Source organism: Myotis yumanensis, unplaced genomic scaffold (assembly GCF_028538775.1).
Source record: "Myotis yumanensis isolate MYYU_CA2020_CCGP unplaced genomic scaffold, mMyoYum1.0.hap1 SCAF_1, whole genome shotgun sequence".
NCBI classification, from domain to species: Eukaryota; Metazoa; Chordata; class Mammalia; order Chiroptera; family Vespertilionidae; genus Myotis; species Myotis yumanensis.
Genome location: NW_027223752.1, coordinates 18,244,324 through 18,264,733, shown reverse-complemented (window position 1 = coordinate 18,264,733; position 20,410 = coordinate 18,244,324). Strand labels below are relative to the sequence as shown.

The window sequence follows — 20,410 nt, the reverse complement described above, 5'->3', positions numbered from 1 at the left end:
CAGTTTAATAAGTTTTATTTGATTTCCCCCCTCCCCTCCACAAGTCGTGATCAAACACTTAATTACATTTAACTTTAATTACATTTGAATTCTGGATTCGAACTAGAGCAATAAATGCATTTAATTTTATTGGGACACTACATTCTGAATGAAAAAGTGAGGAGTGCAGGCACCACACACACAAATGGGAATATGAAAGACAAGCCATTAACTGAAATTAGGATTGGTGAAAAAAGTAGGAGAGCAAAAGGGAAGTTCCAAGAAAGAAAGGCAAATTCAACAAAAATTGCTACAGAATTCTCTTCTGCTGCCGCCCCCATTTTTGTCAATGACCTAGAACAGGGAGTAAAATATCTGATGAGAAAAGAAACTGAAGAGGTGGCGAGTCCACAAATAGAATGACCCCGGCAGATACAAAGCTGCCCGACCCCCTGGCACTCAATGTAAGATGTAAAGAACAGCGAAGATAATGAAGACAGGTCTCCCACTCTCCGTCTGGAGCGCTCAAACAATGTGTCTGTTCTATGTTTTCCCCCCACAAGTGAGAAGATCAAGCAATCTATCCAGAAAAAAAAAAAAAAAAAGAATGAATACATCAAAAGCAAAGAATATGATTACTCTACGGCTCGAAAAGTCCACTGACACTACGCCTAAAACAACTGCCAGTTCAGCTGGGGAAAATGGGATTCTAGAAAGCACAGTGTGGGAGCACTACCCAGCCAACTCCAGGTGCCCCAGAACCAACCCCGGGTGCACCCTCCCTCTTCCAAAAGGTGGACAAACAGAACCTGCTGACTGAAGGCCTTGGGGGAACTCTAGAACTGCTGTGAGATGACCAATTCCAAAGAAACTTCTATGGGCATCGAAGTCCCATGGAACAGGGCAGTTTGCATACCTCAGGTTCATCCGTGTTATTATTTCTGTCATGTACTAGTACTAACCTGAGTAGCACATGACACATTTTAAAGAATAAGCTAGTATCTTGAGGCTTGGGGGTTTACAGGGACCAGACTGATAACGCTTTTACCTTCTTTATAAAACAATCAAAACTAGGTTTGTCTCTCTCAAAGTTTCCTCAGATCCCAATAAAAAAAACGAATTTTTGGATAACCAGGATTATCCACACAGTAGAGTACGTAAGAGAACTACTACCCAGCCACTGAAGTCAACTTTAGCTCTCGACGAAAGTTTTTCGCCTCCTGAGCTTCCAAACAGGAAAATTATATCATGGCTGACAGTAATTTAATTGCATTGTTGCTATGACAACATGCTGCTCTCTTTCTTTTTAGTTTGTCAGTAGCTTCCCAAAGGAACTAACATGCTATTCTCCATGTTTCCTTTTGTTTTAAACAAACATTGCCAGCAATATGGTTTTCTTAGAAAAACGGTTAAGAAAACAGGGTTACGGGGTTCAGTTCCCTTGGATCGTTTGCCTGTTTTTGTCCCTCCCCCGCCCATGCCCTCCAACTGTTAAGGCATCCTTATAAACCCGTATTCTATAGCCACAATATCAAGAGCTGCTGATCACTCCAGTTCCATTTTTAAAAAGTTTCCAGAAACCACAGCTGAGTTTTCCATTATTATACTCAAACTACATAATTCGCCAAATCTTTTTTCCCCCAATTTGGGGGGGTGGGGTGGGGTGGGGAGGGAATCTGGGATCATGTGAATCTGCAGTTAGACAAACATTTTGACTCTGCTGCCAAAAAGGTTGCTACATCATATACTCTAATAGTTATTCACTAGTGACCTCCTTACAACTTCTCAGTTTGCTATTGGTTGCAGTCCCACAACATTCTCTCTCATTCTCTCTCTCTCTCTCTCTCTCTCTCTCTCTCTCTGTTTTTTTAATGACTTGTGTTTCGTTATCTTTTTTGCTTTTCAACGGAGAAAAGGTAGCAGGAAAGCTAGTTTCTTGCCCGCTCTCAGAATGTCTCCAAATAACTGACAAAGCCATTACTGGCCCAGCTCTGAACAGATGTTCGAAGTGAACTTTAAAAAGTTGAGAAATCCTCCCCAAGCCTAACAGGGCAGCGAGTTGGGAGGGGGCTAAACAACACTCCCCCCCCCCCCGCCCCTTCTCCGACGCGCACGCGCGCACACGCACGCGCTCCACTAGCATCTACTGTACTTGTCAAAAACATTTCAAGGGGACCTGCGGGAGCGGCGATTGGCTGCGTCCTGTGTCAATCAGCGGCGTTGCCAAGCAACGGGGAAACTGCTCTTCTCCCTGCATACAGGGCAATTGGGAGCTCGCATACCTTCACTGCTGGTCAGATGTCATAAACCTTTTATTGGCTGCACCGCTGCGAACCTTAAGAGCACATCAATAAAAGCCCGCCGTCCCCCAACTTCTCCAGGACCCAAGGAGGGTTTCAAAGGGGGCCGGGGTGAGGAGGAGTTGGGCCTCGCGGGGGTCTCGGGAGACGCTCACTGCCAGTGCCAAGCCTGCACAGTTTGTGGGGGAGGGTATCTTTGTTAGGAGCCTGTTTCTCATCTTGGGGTGTCCCCTGGATCAGCACCCTCTCCCCCCCGCCCGGAACGGCGGGGATCCTGTCCTCCGTGGACAATACCAACTCTGTTCCTTTTGGGCGTCTTTTTGGAAACCGAGGCAGCGGGAAAGAGCCCACACGTCGGGGCAGGAAACTCTTCGGACCGGCAACTTCCCCGCTCGGGGGCTCCCGTCTCCCCACCCGGCCTGGCTCCCGCCCCGCGCTCTCCCCCAGGAACTGCGGAGTCCCTCGCCCGCCGAGAGCGGTGCGGGCGCCTCCAGGACCGCCTTGGACGAGCGTCTCCACCCCGAGTCACCCAATCCCGCTTTGGCGCCGGCCCGAGCGCGGAGCTAACTCACCTGGCCGGAGCGGGGCGCGGGGGCTCGGGGGCGCCGCTGCCCTTTAGCGGGAGCCGACAAACTTTCGCGGGCGCCCAGTGGGCATCGCTTGGTGGCCCGGCTAAGGAAGCGCGGGCGCGGCGCGGCGAGCCCGGGGCAGCGGGCGGCGGGGGGCGGCCGCGGGTGCGGGCGGCAGGGGCGCGGGGGTCGCGGCGCGGCATGGGACCTGCGGCGTCCAGCCGGCGCGCAGCGCGTCCTCCCGCCGGCCCCGCCGCTCTCTCCGCCCCGTCCCGCCTCCCGCTCGCCTCCGCCGCGGCGCGTCGGGCCGGGGCGCGTCGAGCGGCGAGAAATTGTTTCCACTGCAAACAAAAAAAGGCGACACATGACCAGGCAGGAGGAGGGGAAGCGCGGGGAGGGAGGGGAGCGAAGGGGAGGGACGGAGCGCAGGGGGCGGAGGGAGCGGGAGAGAGGGAAAACGTGGGCCGGGCCGCGGGCGGCCTGGGGCGCAGGGTGCGGACCCGCCGGGACCAGCCCTGCCTGCTCCCCCCGCACAACGATCGGCCCCTCGGCTAGGCGCTCCCAGGTCGCAGCCGGGAACGAGGCCGGGCTGGGCCGCATGGATTCGTCTCCCGCGGCACCGCGGGGCATGGGTGGCCGGCTCAGGGTTCCACGACCTGGGGCAGCCCCGACCGTGGGCGGCGTGGCTGGTGGGGCCAGAGGCGCACGGCCTGTCTCTACCCCGGGCTCAGGCCACGCGGGCGGGCCGGCTTTGCGCCGCTGGCTATGTGTCTCCGGAACGCTACTACCCCATCCGCATACCTTACATGGCTCGAAAGTAAAAATAAAAAGAATTACGATGCGGGCGAGGCTGGCAAGGGGGAGAAGAGATTCCACTTCTCCCCAACTAAGGCGTCCTGGCAGGACTCCCAGGGCCTTCCCCAGAGCTCCCCCAGCGCCCACCTCGTGCCCCGAGAGAAAAGGCACAAAGGCACCGCAGTCTCAGGCCCAGGTGGCCGCTCCCCTGGTCGAGTGCAGACGCCTGTCTGCCAAGGGAGGGAGGGTGGCCATTACGGATTACAGCGCAAGAGCCCCATCCTAAAGGTCGCGCCAGTAGAGCCTCTCCAGTGGGTTGTGCCCAACGCCCGACCCACTTCTAAACCTCCAGCAAAAAGCTTCCTCTCCTTCATATTTTGAGTTCTCAAGAGCCCAACAATTCACAGGGGCCCCCAGCAAATAGCTCAGCAACCACTCCAAGTCTTTAGGTCCCTCCCTAAAGCATGGCCACCAGCTGCTAAAGTCACACCTAGTAGCAGCCGTGGAGAGGAGAGTCCTACAGGACACCCTGGTGGTGACATAAATAAAAATATGTTTGCACAACTCTCCCACGCAGCCAAATCAGCAGGTTGCAACACATAAGAGAAGTCCAGGTCACTCCTGCCACCCCGACCTGAACCCGACCGGAGGGAGCGATCTGGAAACTGCAGAACCACCAGTAAGAAGGCCCCAGTGACCTCCCTCAGAAACCTCTCCAGCTTGCAGTACTTTATAACCTAGCTAAAGGGGGAGATAAGTCCCACAGGGTGTCGGAAGGTTTTTATTGTCGTTTTCTTATTTCAAAAAAGAAAGAACCCCCAGTTAATCTAAGAGTCATTCCCCTTAAGATGGTGGGTGGCAAGTCTTCAGCAAGGACTCTCACCACAGGCCTCCTTACTTACCAAGTACCATGGCAAATCTCAACCACAAGATGATTCAGAGGTGGAGGCCGAAGGGCAGCCGGAGTTCATCAGCCCCACCCCGTTCCTTACTGAGCACTGGATGTGACCTACCCTGAGCCAGGAAGCAAAGGTATGAGGTCAGAGAAACAAACTAGATCATCTCTGAAGTCAGAACTGGTAACAAAGCCAGGACAGGAGCTCAATTTAGTGCAGGTCCCACCCCTCATCAGCATATCAGTGGAGAGCTGAATCTCCCATCAAAGGAGCCAAGGGGAGAGACCTTTGTCCTCACACCTTACCAGCCAGGACAGGCCCCCCAACCCCCAACCACACTCACACCATAGCTAGAAATCTCTTTACATTAAGTAGAGGTGGCATGTTATTTCCACCCCAGCACGTTCCTTCTTTCTCAGAGTTCAGACTGAGAGGATGTGATCTGAAGGTTACTGCACGTGTCATTCTTTCCGTGCAAGCTGTTAGCCTCCAGTGACTGAACCAGCCATCCCAGGTGAACAAAAACTTAAAAGATGAGCAAGCCTTGGGCCAGGGGAAGCCATAAGCAGAGGGTGGAGTGTGGTGACGTAAGCTGCCTTTTATTAGCTTGCCTTCTTCTTCTGGGTGGTGTTTGTTTTTTGTTTTTGGTTTGTTTCTCCCATTCTCAAGCATATTTCTTAAGTTCTCTCTCTGCTATTACAAATGTGGCCTGAAGTGTGGACCAGCCAGGCCTGATTTGGAGGGCAGAGTACACATGTCTGTCTGCCTGCCTGCCTGCCAGCCAGTCTGTCTGTCTTAAATGGGGGATCGAGCCCTTTACTGAAAGCCAAAGGCAGGCGTAGTGTGACTTTTTTACCTTGTAATTCCATAGAATCCTGGCTCGGGGACATGCTCAATGACAAAAGGGTGCAGGGGCCAAATTCATTTAGGAACAACCTCCTTAACTCCCCTCTTGAACTTTCAAAAAGTACCCTTGTGCCTTAGATCCTTCGAAACCTCAAAGAAACAAGTGGAACTGTTTAAAAACACCTTTGACAGTAGAATTATATGTGTGCCCCAGAACTCGCTGTGGGCAACCCTTATTTCCTGACTGAGGACTGGATGGGACCATTCTGCAGCCCCATCTGGGGATGGGATGAAGAGTGAGCACCCAGACTCCAGCCGGGAGAGGAATTCCTCTCCCCCTCATGTTTTGTGCCTTCTTCTCCAACATGCTTCTCTGCCCTGGAACATTAAAGCCCCTCCCCCATCGCTGATTATGTGGCCAATATGATTATTTATGGAATGGTTCAGTGTAAAGCCCGGTGATCCTGCTCCAGGCAGTAACAACTGAATAGATGAGCAGTGAGTGAAAGGGCGAGGGCTAGGTTGCCCCAGGGTAGGGGGCCACATCCTACTCTGCTAGCCACACCCAGGCGGCAGAGCACAGTTCTTTCTCCTCCCCTTTCTCCAACCCCCCCCTATATAACCGGTCTTCGGGCGGGGTTGGGGCGCTCAGCCATTTGGTTTTGCCTTGATATGGATGGGGGGCCCAAGCTAGCTAGCTTGAATACAGATTCTTATGTTTTTACATCGAATTGGCTCCCTGATGTGGTTTCTTGGGAATCTTGAAATCTGGGCACAACATTTGGGGGCTCGCCCGGGGTTCCCAAGACCATGTAGGGACTTCCCCAATTCGTAGAATCTGCATGACCGCGGTAAGTGTCTGTATTATGTTTGTCTGTTCTGTGTGAGCTCACTTCTGAAATCTGTATTCGCCCACATTGACCGTGGACGCACATGGAGGTCAAAGGGCGGGAGGAGTCGGGGGACGCCTCGATCCTCCATCTGTATTGGTAGCTTTGCTCCCGAGGTCGGGGGATCTGTAGGCGAGTAGCTTCGCCATCTGTATTGGTAGCTTTGCTCCCGAGGTCGGGGGATCTGTAGGCGAGTAGCTTCGCCATCTGTATTGGTAGCTTTGCTCCCGAGGTCGAGGGGTCTGTAGAAATCCCAATCTGAAAAGGTTTGGCATAATGCCGCCGTCTGTTTCTTCCATGGAATTGGAAGGCTGTTTCGAGCCCTGTTTGTCTGTCTGTGTTTTTGTTTTCTGTGGACTCTTTTGGGTATTGTGATTGATCATTTCAAGGAGATTGCGGGAGGCTTTAGAGCTCCCTCAGAAATTGGGAAATTGTTAGAAATTGAATGGATTGTTTGAACTCTGAGTAAATATCTGGTGAAAATATATGAATGTGGAAGCAGGGGAGAGGTCCCTGCCCGCCCGCGCGCCTCCCAGGCAGGGAGGGTGATCGGGTGTCACTGTGCCTGGGGCCCCGGGAGCCGCTTGCTCTGCAGCCGGGGGCAGGCGTGCGGGAGCGGTGCGCGGCTGCCCCGGAGCCCGGCCACGCCGCGGGCCGGGTGGCTCGGCTGCGGCGCCGGCGGCCCTGGAGGCTCGGCCTCCGGCCCGGTCGGCGGCAGGCGCTGGGCCGGAGCCAGAGCCCGAGCGGCGTGGCCTGGAAGAGGCCGGAGGCCGGGAGAGGCGGCGGCAGCCCGGGCAGCCCGAGCCCCGCAGCCTGCGCTCAGCACCTTGAGCGGTGGCGCGCCTTCGGGGGGCGGCCCTGGAGGCTCGGGCCGGGCGCGGACAAGCTCGTTCGCGGAGCATGGCCGCGGTGGCGGCGGCAGGGTGTTGACCCCTGGGGGCTTGTGTCGAGCGAGTAGAGCTGGGCGGAGCACAGGGGAGCAAGGCCGGCGGGTCGCTTGCGGGATGCCGGAGCAGCGAGGCCCCCGGCAGCGTCGGGTCCGGGGGAAGGTCTGGGAAGGGTCCCCCGCGGAGCCTGAGGGCCGGACACCTAGCGGCGGCGGCGGCCGCGCGAGCTGGCCTCTTCCCATGGAGATCGCCCCAGCTAGAAATGTAAAAGTTTTAAAATGCATCCGGGATTTCTGTGCACGTGTAAAGGGAGAAGGGCCAGTTTAAAAACGAATGAGCATAGTTTTGGGCTGGGCCGGACTTTTGCTGTATGCAGAGTAGAGGCCCAGGACTATTTTGGTCTTGAAGGGATGGTCCTGGGAAATGTAATCAATTTACATCTGAAAGAAGGGAAAAAAAAAAAAGACCAGAGGGGCCAGAGTCTGTTTACGGGACTCGAATGTGGTTTTCCAGAGCCCATTGGAGATAAAGAAATGGTTTGCTCTAGTTTACCTGATGAAAAATCTAAAGAACTGAATGTTTAACTTACCAGCTAAAAGTTTAAAATCTTTTTTAAGTCTGAAGTTACACCTTTTTTTGGTGGAGAGCAGGGCAGACACGCCCTTTCCCTAGCATGCAGGTGGTCCAATTCCGCCTGCAGTCATCTTTAGAAATGTTAATTTGCATTTCAATGGCTACACCTCTTGCCAACCAACATTCAAGCGGCCAAGAGGTGGCTCCTTTGAAATCAGCTTTCTACTAGTATTGCTATCAGAGAACAGTTTAGAAGCTGCATAACTTGGCTGCCGCCATGTTGGCCACATGGATTGCCGTGCCCCTGGGGGCCGCCATCTTGAAACAGCAAAGGCCCCGCCCTCTGATTTAGTCGGGGGTGGAGCTTTAAGGCAAAGTTTTCTAAGGCTGCAAGCGTGCTTGATTCGCGGATTTATTTTTAAACTAATCTCTTAAATCTAGAAAACCCTGCTTTCCTTAAACTAAAGACAATTAAAGGTTATAGCCAAGTCTTTAAAAGGAACTGATAGCAGTAATCCAATTTCTAAAGTACAATTATTTCAGGTAGAAAAGGTAAATTCTGATAAAATGCTGACATTAGTCCTGGATGTCGATGCGTTTTCCATTCTGAGGCTGCACCAAGTGACCTGGCCTGAGGCAGCCAAGGAGCAACACAAGAGGGTGCTGGTCGGAATAGGAAGCCGGTTGGCTATGTAACCTGGTATATTTTGGATATCAGATGAAATGGGGAAAAAAATGGCAAAAATGGCTCCCAGGCGTTTATTTCCTGGGTACCGCTAATTTCATGGGCATGCCTAACAATGCTAACTGGAGCTTAGGGCTTATTTTCGCTTTATTACAGATGGACTTTATCTTTAAACATTGCATTTTGAAAATTTCTATGTCTCTTACATAAAACCTAAAAATTAAGGCCAAGAGTTCTAACTGGAAGGCATGGCTTTAATATAAATAAATGATAAACCAGTGAGCTGGGACTGGTCACTGGTGGATTGTGAGAAGGACTGGACACTGCCTAACTTCTCCTTCCTTGGTATCCCTAAAACATCAGAGGGTACTTCTGGCCTTGATTTTCTTGGTTTTGGATTTGTTTGTTTGTTTGTGATAAATACCATTTCTATCTAAATAAGACATAGGTCAAGAATCCTGTCCTGAGATGTGGGAAAGGGAAGACCCTCACATCTGTTCCTGTCAGGCCCCCAATCAGGGGACTCGGGTGGTGTTCCTGTTATCTGCTCAAGAGCCCAAGGCTGTAAAAATACTTGTTCACTAAAAAGGTGTAAGTGTAAATGTTTATTTGATGTTTATAAGCATCTCTGTTGTTTACTGGGAACTTTGATTTTCTATGTGATATTCTGTGCTGGGTTAAGATTTTAAAATTCTGGGGTAATTTAAAAGGTATTTTGTGGCTTTTCTAATAACATTTAAAGATGGGGCTCAGTTCCCCGAGGCAAAGACTTAATGGGCCTTAAAATCTATAAAGATAAGCGGGAATGAAGCTGATAAAAGGTTTGGTCCTAGCGCACTCCCTTGAAAGAGGCCTGGTTGCTGAACCTGGTGAGGGCCATGGAGTAAAACCCTCGCGAGGTCTGAGAGTCACTGGAGCAGCCGGCCACCATGGGGCCCTGGGGAGAACCAGAGCTCCTGGTGTGTCGCCCAGAGGCAGTAGCCTCGGCTCCCCCACTGCCTGTGGGCCTGGAGGTGAAATTAGGGGCCCGGGTGCTCCTGCTGGTGCTCATGCTCATCCGCAGTCTGGTGCCCATCTGTGTGCTGCGCCGACCGGGAGCCAGCCCGGAAGCCTCAGCCTTCTGCCAGAAAGTCCTGAGCCTGGTAAGCTGCTTTGTCGGAGGTGTGTTTCTGGCCACCTGTCTCCTGGACCTGCTGCCTGACTAACTGTCTGCCATAGACGAGGCCCTGGCAGCCCTGCACGTGCGACCTGGGTCCATCACACCCACGTCCGGTCAGCGGACCCATCCATGATCCGGAAAGACTTCATTACCAAATGGAGCATCGATCGAGATCAACGCAACCTGCTATGGCATGCTCGACCTGCCCGATGCTAGTAACATTGAATAGACTTAGATAATGCCTGCATCTTCATGGACATGGCTCCAAAGAGACAAGGACAATTCATAGGAAGGTCAAAAAATAGACTTTAGTATCACATATTTAGTAGCAGAAGATGTGGCTGCCTAAAGCGGCCATGATGCCTATATTATGTTTCATTGTATTGATGTGTTATATTGACCTTTAATTCTCTTGCAGGTTTGAATGTATGTTGGCTGTCCTGGAAGGATACTATGTGGGGTGAACCCCAAAAAGTAAAAGGTGCCTAGCTGCCAAGAGGGCAGGTGCCCACCTGGGCAGGGAACAGTGCCCATCAGGTTTTGGTCTCTGTTGAGAGACAGCTAACAGTTGGCAGCCTGTATACTGCTTGCAGGCCTTTATGACCATGCCCATGTCAGGGGTAGTCTGAAAAACAGCCTGTTTAGAATAGAAGGTCTAAAGCATGGTTACGCATAGAAAGAAAATTTAATGCCAACAATTAAAAGGAATTAGCAAGGAAAGTCAGCAAATCTTAGAGTAGATCATTATGTCTTTCTTCTTATGTAATTCCTCCGAAAGTTGGCAATGCTAACATGGCAATACATTTCTTTGCATAAATTCAATAAGACCGGTTCCTAATAGTGATTTTATTAACGGAAAACTTTGACTGGAGTATCATGTTTTAAAGAGCCCTATCTGAGCTCTAAAGACTTGAAGCCAGTAAGAATGCCACGAAGAAAGCCTGGTATCCTGCTTGGAAGCCCTGAAGATGGCTGGCGCTGGAGTATCAGGCCAATGCCCTACCATCACTGGCGGTTGGTAAGAAGGGGAGCAGTAGGAATGCCTCTACGTTCCTGCAAAACCCCCACACACTCTGGACCGCAATGGGTAGGAGAGCTACTGAAATGGGCCTTAAAGCCTGGAGCGTGGGCTCAGGTGGAATACAGGTGAAGAATTCACCTAACTCAGCAGATACTGCAGGCGGGCCTGATGGCAGCTGGATGGCGTGGCTTCCTGGCCCTACGGGGCACATTAAGATTCAACCATGAGATTCCAGCAAAGGTAGTCAATCACCATTCTTGTTGTATTTATGCAAACATCAGGACAGTAAATAAATTAATCTTGATTTGGCTTTTTGATAGCCATGGAGGAATTTTAAGAAGAAAAATCCTATTTCAATAGAAATTGTTAAAGCTAAAATGGTTTCTTTCCCCTCCACCAGACCATTTGTTAAAATATGCCCAGTACGGGCCTCTAGCAACGGTGGAATCAGTCCGTCTCATGATTGAGCCGGAAGTTCCAAGACAAAGGGGGGAATGAAAGGGCGAGGGCTAGGTTGCCCCAGGGTAGGGGGCCACATCCTACTCTGCTAGCCACACCCAGGCGGCAGAGCACAGTTCTTTCTCCTCCCCTTTCTCCAACCCCCCCCTATATAACCGGTCTTCGGGCGGGGTTGGGGCGCTCAGCCATTTGGTTTTGCCTTGATATGGATGGGGGGCCCAAGCTAGCTAGCTTGAATACAGATTCTTATGTTTTTACATCGAATTGGCTCCCTGATGTGGTTTCTTGGGAATCTTGAAATCTGGGCACAACAGTGAGAGCACTTGCTGCTGGTGGGAAGGCCTGAGGGACTTTCAAATATGAGGAGGAATCTGAGGCAGGCCTGGGAAGACGGGTACGTAAGAGGAGACTTGGGTCAGCCCAGGGCAAGCAGCACAGCTGGGCTGTGCAGAACTGAAAAGTCATCATCAGGTAATTTTTGTCTCCATCTCTCTCTTTCCATATTATCTTTACTGCTTCCCTCTACAGAGCTGCTCCACACTCCTCCCTGCAGGCTGGCTTCCTCTGCTTGCTTACCAGAGGACCTTCTGACTTTAGAATCCACCACCTTCAGACTGCCTCAGTCTTCCACAAGAGCTCAAATTCTCAGAGAAATCATCTGATTGGCTTAGCCTGAGTCAGGTGACTAATCCCTTCTGTCCACCCCCTCCAAATAGCTGAGGCAGGGGGCATGGTGGAACTAGGGAGGGGAGGGAGATGACTTTGGAAAGAGGATATCTAGCTCTTTATTGTTCCGAACACTAGAAAAAATTATGTGACATGATAAAGGAGTTAGCTAAGCTATGATGGCAATCATATTGCAATATAAACATACCAAATCAATAGGCTATGCACCTTAAACTTACACACAGTGTCCTGTGTCAAGTATATGTCAATTTGAAGGAGGGGGATGGGAAAGAAAGTGGAAGGGACCATGGGCCCGGGACAAATTCTGGAGGAGGAAAGGAGAAAACAAAGACCCAAAACAGGCAGAACCACTCAGAAAGCACTGCAGAACCCATACAAAAGGGAATAAAGATTATTTATTTTTAACATATTTTTTTTAATTCGAGAAAATGCTAAAATATTAAAACAGTGGTTCCCTCTAAGTGGTAGAATTATGGGGTAAGATGTTTGCCTGCTTCGTTCATCCTTGTCTTGTTTCCAACTTTTCTACCATGAGCACCCATTACATTTATAATGTTTTCATAAAGAAAGGAGGGTGCATTCGAGAGCAGGGATTCTCAAACTTGAGTGTGCATCAGAATTACCTGTAGGGCAATTAAAATACAGCTTGCTGGTCCCCAACCCCAGCGTTTCTGATTCAGTAGGTCTGGGCTGGGCCCTGAGAATTCACATCCCTAACAAGCTCCCAGATGATGGCTGCCTCTGCTGGTCCAGGGACTATACCAGTGATGGCGAACCTATGACACACTTGTCAGAGGTGACGCGTGAACTCATTTTTTTGGTTGATTTTTCTTTGTTAAATGGCATTTAAATATATAAAATAAATATCAAAAATATAAGTCTTTGTTTTACTATGGTTGCAAATATCAAAAAATTTCTATATGTGACACAGCACCAGAGTTAAGTTAGGGTTTTTCAAAATGCTGACACACCGAGCTCAAAAGGTTCGCCATCACTGGACTATACTCTGAGACCCAATGAATTAGAGACTAGCCAGGGAGACTGGAAAAAATGAATGCACAAGAACATTCAAAGGAAGAACCAAGAGGATCTGTCCAATGCTTGAACATGAGAAGAAAGGGAGGGAGAGATGATGGTCAAAGATAACTCCATCGTGGGTTGACGAAGAGTCTCTGAGCTAACATGAGAATGCACTTTGTAATGATTAAAAAAGCTCCTGACTTCCTTCTCTTCAGTGCAGGAGAGACCCAGCACCACAGCTGGAAGCCCCTCCGCCTCCTGGCGAGTTCCAAGACTCGGCCAAGCATCACTTGGAGTTTCTGGTCCTCCTCTCTCGGGGTTTTCCTCTCGTGCATTCTTGGTGTTTGCGTGACAGGTCCTGAAGGGTGGCGCCTGGGAAAAGGCTTATTAGATTTCTCCAGCAGGGAATAGAGCCAGGAAGTTTATTTGAAGAGGGAAGGAGGGGTGTGTGGGAAGGGAAAGTACAGCTGAACCAGTGGAGTGAAGTGCATGAGCTCAGGTGCCCAGCCAAACCTGCGCTTATCAAGTCGCCTGCCGGAGGCAAAAGGGAAATATAGAACCTGTCAACTCCTCTTTGAGCATAAACACAAGTGCGAGCCGATGATCCAGAATCCAGATGAAGTCAATTCATTCCATCAACAAGTATTTATGAAATATCTAGGTACTCCCTGCCCAGTTAGTGCGTGGAGGGGACTCGGAAGGAACCAGGAGAAATAAAAGCCGTGGCACTTGCCCTGAAGGATTGGGGAGACTCAGTGAGCATTTACGAAGCAACTACAAACATACACACAGAGCCTAATGCCAACGGCCAGAGACGGCGTAGCATAGTGGCTAGCGTCAGGACCTGGACTAGGTTCACATTCTCTGCCACTGACTAGCTGGGTAACATTAGTCAAGGTACTTAACTTCTTTCTAACTAGTTTCTTCATCTTAAAAAAGGGGCAGGGGAGGGAGATTAAGAGCCATACCCATTTCATAGGGTTGTGATGAAGTTTAAATAATATTGGTAAAATACATACCACAATGCCCTGGCACTTAGCACTATTTTTGTTAAATAAGTAAATCGAAGGAAAAATTATTGACATATTTGGCTGCACAACAATTTAGAATGTGTCTGTAGTACCAGCAGTCCTAAGCCAGGTTAACCAAAAGTGAGGAAACAGTTGCCATGCCTATGAAAAGGGTGAATATTTTAAATTTATAACCTTTACAGCTCAACCGAGGGGAAAAAAATGATCCCCCTAACGATAAAAAGGCAAATCCACAAAAGGAGGAACAAAAATGGCAATACACCCATGAAAAGATGCTCAATTTAAGTCAAAACAAAAAGATGCAAATTGCAATTATGATCGCTCATTTCATCTATCAGATTGGCACAGACTTAAAAAGAAGAACCAAACACTGGTGTGGGTTGTCGGGAGCTCTGGGACTCGGTACAACCCTTCAACGGGGTCCTCTGACAAAATGAATCAAAACGTAAAAGCATAGCCATTGACACTACACTCCCAACTTCTAGGAATTCATTCCAGTTAACTTCCCCACCAGACTGCCTACCCCCACGAGGCAGCAAGCTCCACAAAAGCAGGACACACGCCTGTTCTATTCAGCAATGCACACAGCGCTTACCCCAGAGCCTGTGCTCAACATGTGCTGAATGAATGCCCTGAAAGGCGCAACAATGTATTTAGGAGGCTGTTGGCTGGGACATTGTTTAAGAGGGTGAAAACCTGGAAATCGCAGAAATAAGAGGCTAGAGGCATATTATTACATGGCCACCGTGCCCTAGCGTCCGTGTCCCCTTCTGTCGCATTTTCCAGCCGTTTAAGTGACGCTCTCCCTTTCCTGAATCACTTTCATATTCTCAAAGACTGTGCGTGTGACACAATTTGCAAACATTTCACAAAGTAAGCGTTTGGGGGGAAATAAATATGTTATCAAAGCCTTTTCACCAAATGGAAGCATTTGGTGATCTTTTCAATCTGAAGGGACAAAATGACCCCTTTCTGAAAAGGCTGGTGCTCCGAGCATACGGGAATTGCTAAGTATGGCCAATATTATACCCTGCGCGTGGGGTCTGTTGTCTGGTTGCAGGAAGGCTTTCGATTTATAGGTTCTGAGTATCAAACGTTCTCTACAAACTCGTCTATAGGTACAAGGGTGAGAGGAGATGCTCCTGAATTAAGAATTTGGGGGGAGGGGAGGGGGACATTTACTCTCTATTTCCAGATTGCTCTTCTGTAACAACGTATGCTTATAAGAGGTCAAGTATGGTTCCATTTTACCTTTTTTCAAATCTGATAGGAAAGTCTGTGCCCAGCTTGAGGCACTGCACGTGGCCAGAATGATTTCTTTTTTGTTGTTGTTAATCCTCACCCGAGGCTATTTTTCCATTGATTTTTAGGGAGAGTGGAAGAGAGAGGAAAAGACAGAGAAAATTCGATGTGAGAGAAACACATCGATTGGTTGTCTCCTGCACAGACCCTGGGCCCGGGCCAGGGAAGAGCATGCAACCAAGGTAAGTGCCCTTGACCGGAATTGAACCTGGGACCCTTTGGTCCACAGGCTGACGTTCTATCCATTAAGCCAAACCAGCTAGGGCTGGCCAGAACTATTTCTGCTCCTCCTGCCCTCCCTACCCCGCAAGAGGCTCCCACTCTGAGCTCTTGGACCCCATCATCTCCAGCCAAGTCTTGTTATTCGTGGTAGCTGTGTTCTAGGGCCTCTGTATACAATGAATTAGCCAGGACTGAGCCATGGCTCCTAGAGGAAATACAGGGTTAGGTTCCCGAGCAGCAGTCACATTTCCGTGAACTGATCAATACACAACTGTATTTTCTCTGTTTCCATTTAAAGACACCTTATTTAACACAAAATGTGGAGGCTTTAACACTGAACTTGCAGCCAGCAGCACTATTAACTCACACCCAAACAAAGCTCACCTAACTCATGTATTTCCCCACAAGGCCATCCACCTGGGCATGCTTAGAACTCTGAACAACACTTTAGTGCTACGAGGGGGGGCAGGGAGGGGCCATTGTAAACAGTAACACCACCAACAAAACACGGACTAAACAGGCCACAGAAAGGACACCTGTTCCTGAAGCGGGGAGAGCTGGGTGGAGGGAGGGGTCACGGGGGGGAAAAGGGGGACATCTGTAATACTTTTAACAATAAAGATAAATAAAATAAAAAAAGGACACCAATTTACAGTGTGAGAGCTGAAACAAGAAGCCAGGTCATCGCTTTGCTCAACTTCAGCCGGGAATGTGTATGAATTGGGCAACTCAGATTTTTGTCACTCTACACATGTCCACATGACCATGAAAGCACCGCGAGCATTGATTTGGGGGTTGAAATAAATTTCAGCAAGTTTGCAAATTTGCGAACAGGGGATCTGTGACGAATGAGATCAACGGTTTTTAACGACACTTAAAGAGCAGTGCCAGTCAGTAGGCTAAGGCTTCACTCGTTTCAGCCTTGTGTTAACCGTGTGATGTATTATTACGCCCATGTTTTACGTGAGGAACCTGAGGGATTTAGCCCCCTGTCCACGGGCACACAGTTGGTAAGTGATGGGGCTGGGACTTGAATGCACACTGTCTGGGTTTGGAGCCGCATTCCAGGCAGTAACCAAGGGAAGTTCAGGTCAATCCAGAGCATCTGGCCTCTCAGAGAACTTCCTGGGGGCTCAAGGACATGAAGGACAGGAGCAGTGGAGCTCCAGGGAGGAAAAACCGTGACCAGGAAATAAAGAAGGAGGATGGAAAAGAGGACTTTTAAACTGAATGAAAGGGTCCTACTTGCAAAAACAAACCAAAACACAAAATTCAGCTTCTATGTCATAATCAATATGGTATAGTGTATCTTTCTAATAAAAAATAAATCATCCAGAGACTGAGTGTCAAACAGACTGTAAGTGCCTCGAGAGGCAAGGACCCTGTCTTGTATTTCTCTCTTGCTCATGGCATATGACACAGTAGTAATAAAAAATATGGATTTTGCCCTGGCTGGTGTGGCTCAGTCGATTGGGCATCGTCCTGCGCACCAAAAGGTTGCCAGTTCAATTCCCGGTCAGGGCATAGGCCCAGATTGTGAGCTCAATCCCTAGCACCGGGCTTGTAGGAGGCAGCCTATGGATGTTTCCTTATCACATTGATGTTTCTCTCTCTCTCTCCTTCTCCCTTCCTCTCTCTAAAAATCAATTTTAAGAAATATGGATCACTTAATGGGAAAATAAAATGCTTCTCTTCATCCCTCTCCCAATCTGGTCTCTAATAACTGTTCAGATTCAAAGAAAAGTGGCATGGTCAACCTTTCCCTCCTCTGGAGTTTGTCAGAGCTTTTACTGTTGTCCTCCCTTCAGTGAGTACACCAAGTACCACGGTCACATGGGTCTCAGCGGCCAGAGTCTTAGCCAGGCCACGGAATGACTTCCCTGCTCGTTCTTTTTCAGAGGGATCTGAAAGAAAACAATCAGTTCGCCTCTTTAAAAGAAAGTGAAAGCCCCCAATTTGATGAACTCTAGGAAACAGTACATAGATTAAAATATCACCCACCTATTTCCCTGCCGTACCAAATTCTTTTGGAGACATTAGCCACTTATTCAACTTCTTACAACAGCCAAACCTGAAGGGTTTTTCCTCTGTTGGGTAGTGACGTTCACCAACACTTGGTCTTGAAACCCCACTCCTCCCAAAACCAGCATCTCTTGTGCCTAAATTTAATGCTGTGACTCAGGTGCAGGCATGAGTGCATGTGAGCCCCCTGTCTCAGAGTGTGGGGGCTGGAAAGGAAGTAGCCAGGTGGATTGCTGTCTTTCTGTAGGTGCAAGCCACCACCTCATTTCTCTGTACCCAGACATGTGACTCTGACTGGCTTCAACGTTTTGGCCCCCAAACAACCAGGCGTCCTTTTTAAGTTGGCATGTTTTCCACGGAGGAATATTGAGCATCTTTTCTACATGCCTCACACAGTGCTAGGCCAGCTGTCTAACAATATGGATCCCGGAAGGGGGTGCTGCCCACGTTGGGGACAGCAGGCAGCCGCTAGTGCCTGTTGCTCACAGCAAACGTGAAAGAGCCCTCAGAACAGGGGGTCCAGGCGGTTGGCTGAGATGCCCCCGGCAAGCATCCATGCACCGGGAGTGCCAGCAGAGGCTGCCCAAGGGCCAAGGTGGGCATGCCTGCATCCTGCAGAGCGGATGTGAGAGCTCTCGGAGCTGCCCAGGCCCCGTTAAAAGGGAAGGATGAACCTCATGACATCAGTTCCAAAGATATGCCACCTGCTAGTGTCATGCCCAGGCTCGTCTTCCCACCTACCAGCCTCCCAGGCAAGTCTCCAAGGGCCTGGTGAGCAGGCAGCTGCAACATTTTGTTGCCTCTGATTGATTTGGACTGGGAAGACCTAGAGGGGGGAAAGAATGGCCATTCTCAATGATCTGGACCCCTGAGTCGGCTGGGGTCCTGAAAAATCATCTTGTCAACCCCTCTGTAGGTTTTCTTTGGCCAGGAAATCTATCCGGGCAGATTGGCTGGAGTAAATTTCTTCATCCACACACACTCACATTACATGGATGTCCAGGACAGTAACAATGCAAGTCCACTCCGACACAGACTTCTCCCTCCAAACCCCAATGCCATCCCCTTGTCTGAAATGCCTGCCACCATGTGAGAGCCTGGTTCAGCCCGCTCAGCCACACTCCCCAGCTCGCTGCTTTTGAGTAAGTTGAATATCAAACAAAGGGCATAATACCCAGCAGTTGCTGAAAAAGCTCACTCCGTCCACTTTATTCTCTCCGGCAGACGCAACTGAAAGATTTTTTTTTAATGCCCGAAAAACTTCTCATTTAAACATGGGGTGCAAAAGGCTTGTGCAATGTGAGCATCCCTGGACCCGCAGGGGGACAGAAAAGGGGGGGGGGGAGGACCTTCAATGAAATACAAAAGCCACGCAGACCTGGAGCGGAGCAGGCTGCCCACAACAAGGCAGCCAACTGCCAAACTGTCATTTTGCTCGGCGGCTGAACAGAAGGCTCGAGTAATGACAACCACAAAACTCATTTAAAGTCTGAAAAGGTGACTAATGAGCTCATTCATGCTGGCTATAAATTATTCACTACAACACTGATCCCACTCAAGACAAACAGTAAAGTAAACTTTAAACACAGACAACGGCGGCCTCCTCCAAAGAGGGACGAGTTATGTCTGTAAAACTTCTCACAATGAGAGGGATCCTTGTCTCTCCCCGGTCTATTGTCACACTCACTCTTCTGTTTACTTTTTTTTTACTGCCTTTAATCAAGTTTAAGCAGACACAGCTGTTACACATTTATTTCTCTGTGGAGGGTTTTTTTTTTTTTCCTTTTCCATTAGTTATAACGAGCAATCATGATGCTCTAAAAATAGCAGCAAATGATATTCTCTAGAAATTGAAGGCTGACCTTAACACGAAGCCCAGGTCTTCGGAAAGAATATTCAGACACACGTGTCGGCTGAGTGGCGGCGCCGGACAAAGGCGAAACAAAAGTGCAAGGCATTTTCCTCTCTCGGAGAGGTTTGCAATTTGCTTCCAAATTTCCTTTCGGTTCCAGTGGAAAACGTGTTGCTTCCAAACCTTGCAATACAGAACCTGCTTCCCCTGCTCATGTTTTCATTAAGATTTTCGTGAACACGCACGAGCGTTAACGGAATAAAAAGAGAAGTGTCTCCGTTGGGCTTGTCGGCACAGACGAGCCCAGCAGCAGGTTTGTTGAAAACCCACCACCATTTGCTGCCGACACTTGCCGTTTCCTGTTTAATATTAAATAAAGAAGCTTAGCTCTTCTGTTTCTATACACTGTGCTATTTGCTACGACTGCCACTCCTAAAAGCACTGGGACTGTAGGGAACAAGTCCCCTGTTTTTCAAACCTTTATTTTATCTGTTTCCAAGATACAGTGAGAATTAAGACTTTCAAATCTGATAGATTTTTTTTCTTCTTCTTAAAAATAGTTCCCGAATAAGTACTTACATTCGCTCTTGGTCAGATCGCTGAACATTGTGTCTTTTAAAACTGCTTTGAATGCTTTGAAAAGGAGCCACAGAAAAGCCGCAGAAAACACTCATGTTCAGAAACCGCCAGATGGAGGTTCTGAGTAACCAAAAGTGAAAGCAGAAAGGTCTCAGGCTGAGTTGTGCCCAGTACACACCTCGAGATTAGGGGGGTGGGGGTGGGGGTGGGAGGAGTTGGGGGGGGTGAGTGGTCTTGAGCCTGGGATTCTTGCCTAACATGAGAAATAAAGCATGGAGGGCTTTAACTTCAACATGAGACGGGCCAAGCGCTGGCTCCATTTAAGGAAAACCTTCCACGTTGCTCTCAGCGTCTCGCACACGAGGGAAAGACTTGTCCAGCTCTCTCTGTGTCTGAAATGCAAAGCAATTTTTCCTCTGAGCGGAGAAAGAGGAGTCCTGCAATATTTATAGCACAGTGCTTTGCCACCTACCAACAGCAATCTGGTTGGTCTTCACCTGTTTAGCATGGTTTTTTGTATTTTTTTAATATATTTTTGTTGATTTCAGAGAGAGGAAGGGATGGGGAGAGATAGAAACATCAATGATGAGAATCATTGAGCGGCTGCCTCCTGCACGCCCCCTAGTGGAGACTGAG

The 20,410-nt window shown here is 49.2% G+C and overlaps 1 protein-coding gene across 5 annotated transcripts in view; it reads right to left on the bottom strand.

Annotated features, from left to right (window-relative positions):
* Window positions 1-20,410, bottom strand: part of FOXN3 (forkhead box N3) — a 417,639-nt gene that overhangs the window by 217,518 nt on the left and 179,711 nt on the right. Inside the window, exon 1 of one of the 5 annotated variants that reach the window (XM_070415057.1) lies at window positions 2,852-2,962. The exons of the other annotated variants lie outside the window; for them this stretch is intronic. The gene's annotated coding sequence lies outside the window, so the exon portion shown is untranslated. Of the gene's footprint in view, window positions 1-2,851; window positions 2,963-20,410 lie in introns of those variants that run through there. 5 annotated transcript variants of the gene reach the window in all.